General features: G+C 45.2%; 1 pseudogene; it reads right to left on the bottom strand.

The window, feature by feature from the left end:
- Positions 1-4,079: 4,079 nt before the first annotated feature.
- Positions 4,080-5,413, bottom strand: LOC110222781 (RNA-binding protein 39-like; annotated as a pseudogene).
- Between the last annotated feature and the right edge of the window lie 499 nt (positions 5,414-5,912).

Below are 5,912 nucleotides of genomic sequence, written 5' to 3'. Positions count from 1 at the left end.
CCTACTTCCTGACAAGTGACTTGAGGTTCAGGCTGGGCTCTGTGCACTTCTGGAGGGAAGGTCTGGCATAATTCTGGAGCTGCCTTCTTGGGAGTCAGGAGAGTTGTATTGTGCCAAAATCTCAGGGACCGCTCACCCTCAGGACCTGTAAGCTTTCAGTGGTCTTAAAATGGTCTGGGTTTTTTGTTTGTTTGTTTGTTTGTTTGTTTTTGTTTGTTTTTTTTGGCAATTGGGGTTAAGTGACTTGCCCAGGATCACACAGCTGGTAAGTGTCAAGTGTTTGGTCTGAGGCCAGATTTGAACTCAGGTCCTCCTGACTTCAGGGCCGGTGCTCTATCCACTGCACCACCTACCTTCCCCCAATGTTTTGTTTTGTTCTGTTTTTTTTATTAAAATGGTCTGATCCAGGATCAAGTCGGATTTTGGGCCCCCTGGGTTCTGCAAGTTCCTGACCTGGGTTTAATCTGAGCAACAGTAGATGCTGCTAAACTCAGCCACTATCTGATAGCTGGGCACCTCTACTGGTTCAGAGGGACACAAGTTCAGGTTTCCATTTGGAGTGGGATTGCTGCCCTGGTAATTCCTCTGCAGATTTCAGAGTGGTTTAGATCTGAGACACTGCTCTGCTACTAGGATATGAGGGGCTCTACAGCTGCTTGCTTCTACCTTGTTCTTCTCTTGGTATACAGCCCAGAGCCTTCAACCACTCCTCAATCTGGAATGCCACCTGGATTAAGGACTCTGTGACTTAGGTCCTAGAGAAGGAGCACCAAAGCTGCCAGTTGGCACTTGTTTCCCCCCTCCCCGCTTAAGACTGTGGTGCCTTAGCACAGGTCTGGCACTTTCTCTTGCCCTGATGCTCAGCTTCTCCCTGTGCTGGAGTGCTCTGCTGGCCAGACCCAACATATGCATATCTGTCTCCCTATGCAAACCTGGGCTGGAAAATGAATCACTGTGACTTATTTCTGTATTTCCCCAACAGGATTCATTCTGGTGCATTTACTAGATCTGTTTGGAGGAGTATGGGGAGGGGCAGGGAAACTTAACTCTTAATTTCTCCCTGTTAACTCTGACATCCTTACTCTGCCTCCAGCGAACAGTTTCCGAAGCCTGACAATGACGCTACAGAGTCATTGTGCCGACCTCATTGTTGTATGCCTATGAAATCTGGACAGTCTACCAGCACCGTGCCAGAAAACTGAATCACTTCAATTTGAATTGTGTGAGGAAGAATTTGAAGATCACCTGACAAGATAAAGTACCAGACACTGAGGTCCTTTCCTGAAGTGAGCTGCATAGAGCTTTCAAACTCTACTGCAGAGAGTGCAACTCTGATGGGCTGGCCACATTGTTTGAATGCCAAAAATATGTTTGCCTAAAAAACTATTTTATGGAGAACTTACACAAGGCAGGCCCTCACACAGAGATCAGAAGAAGCCGTACAAGGACACTCTCAAGGTCTCTCTGAAGAACTTTGCTATCAGTTGTGAGACATGGGAGACAATGGCACAGGACCACCCAGCATGGTGTGCCCACATCAAGGAAGGCACTGGGCTCTATGAGCAAAACAGAATTGCAGTAGCTCAAAAGAAACATGAGATGGGAACGTTTAGAGCCATCTCCACTCCAAATGTTCATACAGACTGTTTGTGCCCGATCTATGGTAGAGTCTTCTGAATCTGTATTGGTCTGGTCAGCCACAGCTGGACACACTATATGTTGACCCCAACATTGTGACGTCATTTTGGTCTCCTTTGAGCACAAGAGACGAACAACATTTATGTTTTATATCCTTAATACGTCCTTGTCTCTCGCCCATTAGGATGCAAGTTCCTTATCAGTAGCAATTGTTTTATTCTTTGTACTTGTATCTTCAGTACCTAACACAGTGCTTGGCACACAGTAGGTGCTTAATAGTTGTTTACTGACTGATTTCACCAACCCAAAACTTCTTTACCTCTGTAGGAAAGGAAGAAGTCCCTTCTGAGAATGGTCCAGGGGTTGACCCTAGGGGTTAATTGGGTGGCTAGGGATGAGAGGAGGGAAATTAAAATTAAACTCAGGTGTCTGGGTTGTGTTTTTAGATGTTGTCCCATTAAATTACACACTGTGTTATATTTGCGGATCCAGCAGGTAATAAAAAAGCTACTGGGAGGAGAGTGCTTGCCTCCTTTTTTTATTAAAAAATTATTAAAAACTAAACATGTGGAACAGATAATTTGTTTCTGTGAGAGGCCCTCCTTGGCATCTGCATTTGAAAGATTTGATGAGAGAAAGAGTGGAGAAAATACATAAATGAGGAGGTGGAGGAAGCAAATTTTCCAAGACTGAAAATGGATTTTGGCTTTAAAAGATTTTTTTGGGGGGAGGCAATTTCTCTGGAAAAATAATGATATTTTTAAAAATATGGTTTCAGGGGAGCAACAGATACTTTTAAAATCATAAGGATGAAAGAGGGTCTCTTTAATCCAATACTGAGGGAAATGAAGTTTTGATGACAGTCATAGAATATCAGAGCTAGGAGGGGCCTTAAAATATAGAATGCCAAGGCTGGGAAGGGCCTTAGAACAGAGAATGTCAGAACCTGGAGTGGTCTTAGAACACAGAATGTCAGCGCTTGGAAAGACCTTAGAATGAGGCATGTCAGAACCTGGAGAGGCCTATAGAAGAAGGAATATCAGAGCTGGGAGAGGCCTTAGAACACAGAATGTCAGAGCTAGGAGGGGTCTTAGGGATTGTCAGAACTGGGAGGGGCCTTAGAACAGAGAATGTCAGAGCTGGGAGGCTTTAGAACAGGAGATGTCAGGGATGGAGTTACAGTTTATCTAGTCCAACCCCTTTAATTTTGCAGAACCTTGTTTTAAACTTCCTTCTCCTGTCCTTAAAAATCCAGACAACCCCAAGACCCTCCTGGATTCTCTGATCTTCCTTTGGAAAGGCTACTTGACTGTCCTGACAGAAGAGATCCTGATCTGCTTTCTATCGATAATGCTGAGAAGAATTGAAGGATTATTTCCCATGTGGCAGAGCCCTTCCCCGACCCTGCAGAACACTGGTTGATAATAGAGTAGAGGTCAGCGACATCCCCCAAATAGAAAGCATCTTTCTAGATAAAGCAGTATTGATCTACAGTGCAGCTTCATATCCAACAGTATAGACTGCCCTTCCAAGCCCCTACTTCCCAACATTATAAGGAATTTTTCACTTAGAAATGTCACTGGAGTCCTGTCCTGTAGCATTCATTGGCAGCCCATTGCTAAATGGCAAAAGCAATGTACAGACCACCAGATGGGCATCTACAGGCCTGCATATCAAGCAGACAGCTCCTAGTCATTCCTCCCATCCCAGCCTCACTCCCAAACCTGCATCCCAGCCTCCAAGGTGGGGTAGCTGGGACCCCGTCCTCAGACTTTTTACAATATGACTCCTGGCAATTCACTTCTGAGTGACTCAGTTCCTACCTCAGAGGATAATGAGATAATAATAGCACCTCCCCCCCCCAGGCTACTGAGGTAATGAATGGGTGTGATGCACTTTTTTTTTTGCCCTTTAAAGAGAATTCTATTTTGAGTGGTTTTTACATACTGTTGCAATGTGAAAGTCATTTGTTTGATAGAAATTATCAAGCTGGTTTGATAAACACACTGAAGTAACCCCAAAATAGATTTCAGAGCTCACAGAGCTGAAAAAGAGTAAAGATTATAGCAACCAGACAAAACCTATTTCTGCATTTCCTGTTTTCTGCTCAGACTGCGTTGCTTACCACACTAGATCTATGTATTTTAGGAAGTGGAAAGATCATTTTGTTTGGAACTTCAGACATACCAAAACATACAGTATTTACAAAAAAAACCCTTTTCTTGTTGCTTACTCGTTTCAGACTCTTTGTGACCCTATTTAGAGTTTTCTTGGCAAAGCTACTGAAGTGGTTCGCCATTTCCTTCTCCATCTCATTTTACAGATCAGGAAACTGAGGCAGACAGGGTTAAGTGACTTGCCCAGGGTCACATTGTGTCTGAGGCTGGATTTGAACTCAGGTCTTTCTCACTCCAGGCTTGGAACTCTAGCCAGTGTGCCATTTAGCTACCTCCAAGAGGTACATGTGCAGCTGTAATCATTTTGCCAGCAAAATGCTTTGCCATCCTCCGTACAATGCATTTACTGAGGCATTGCCTGCAGCGATTGAGGGACCTTTCACATACACCTTGCCCTGAGCTGAATTTTTGTCTCCTCCGTGTTTGTTCTATTCTTCAATTACATCTTCGTATCCCAGCTGAGTTCCTCTTCCGTCAGAGGGTTAAACACATTGGAAAACTGAAAACATTGTGTTGTAAGAGTCTCCACAGAGAGGGCTGCAGCTAGAGTCGAAAAGTCACTCTGTTGGTTGAGGCAGTCTGGTCTGTATATCTCCTGCAGTTCCAAATGTGAAAGATCCACTCATTTGCAAAGCCTGTTGGGCCTCTGGAGGAATATGTAAACCTGTACCTTCTGCTCGTCTTGCCACGAATTGGACACAACCAGCCGTTCCCAGGTCAATTGCAGTCTCTTGCTCCTCACCAAATCCAAAAATGAACTGGCTCTGGGAGCATCAGAACGGTAGTAACATAACCAATCTTCCCCATCCTGCCTGCTCATTCAAACTCATTCGGCTATTCCAACCCCTTTTCGGCCCTTTCCGAATCTGAAAACGTAAGAAATCTACGTAGCGCTGAGATCGACTAGTTTCACCATCCTTCATCAGGGGAAGGCTTTCAATCCTGTCAAAAGGCTGAACGACTTCCCGAAGCATATCTTCAGTCATGTTAAAGTCGAATGATCCAGTACCACGAAAGGCGTTCCTAAAACAAGCTGGCCACTTAACCCTATTGCTAAAGGCGCTGAGCTAACGTCAACGAATTCCACACACGCAGTTCATTCGGACCTCGAATTTCTATCAGAAATCATCGTTACATCGCAGATCTTTCCTGCGATAGGAAAAAAAAAGGAAAAAAAATCTCTTGGTCACATTCTTGCTACCAGTTGCATGCAGAACATCTCTGTCCTCTAGAGTAATATTATCAATAGATTCTCTTCATTTGATGCCAGGAAGGCAACCCAATCTTTCCAAGGATGGCGAAGTTAAATTTTGGTCCCGAGCAGTCTTCCATAGAAGCCTCTAAGGCGGCCTTTCCTGCTTTGGGAACGACTTGATCGCTTCCGTTCCCGGCACTTTTTCATCTCTAGGTCTTTGCCTCGGTTCGATTCCTTACTTTTGCTTCTCTTTCGGTTGTGACTTGGATTCTCGCATTCGGTTTGTTTTTGTTTTGTTTTCTCATCTGGCTACACTCTTCACGGCCCTTAACGCTACTCAGATATTCTCATCCTTCTCATAAAAAGTCTCAAGTATTGCCTGAATATCAATAGCATCTGCCATACTTTCAGAACTACTGTGCGAGCTTCTGTGCAGTTGGGGTGCTCGCGTCTCCCAGCTTCTCTAGGAGGCGCTGCCGCTGCGGCCGCGGCCTGAGTCCAGGTCGTGGTTCCTCCTGCCCATCCGTCCAGCCAGAGTTTCGTACTCTGAGGGCAGCACAGCCATAGCTGAGCAAAAAGGTAATAATGGGATTAGACGAACCCGGGCGGGTGAGTCAGGGAGGCAGCGAATCGGTTACCAACAGTGCGACGGTGACTGCAGATCTCTGAAATGCAGCCGCTATTTTCCCAGTCACTCAATCACACTTATGAATACACACACACACATACACACACACACACACACACACACACACACACACACACACACACACGCCTGTAATGCATTTTGAAACCCGAAAGTGCTACAGACAGGGTGAGCTGCTACTCTTGTGGAGAACCCCTGGAGACGGGAAGTCCCAGCCCGATTTCAGGAGACACACCACATACTATCTGGGTGACCC

The sequence above is a fragment of the Phascolarctos cinereus genome, unplaced genomic scaffold (genome assembly GCF_003287225.1).
Source record: "Phascolarctos cinereus isolate Bilbo 61053 unplaced genomic scaffold, phaCin_HiC Scaffold_4;HRSCAF=312, whole genome shotgun sequence".
NCBI classification, from domain to species: domain Eukaryota; kingdom Metazoa; phylum Chordata; class Mammalia; order Diprotodontia; family Phascolarctidae; genus Phascolarctos; species Phascolarctos cinereus.
This window is presented reverse-complemented; position numbering and strand designations above follow the sequence as displayed.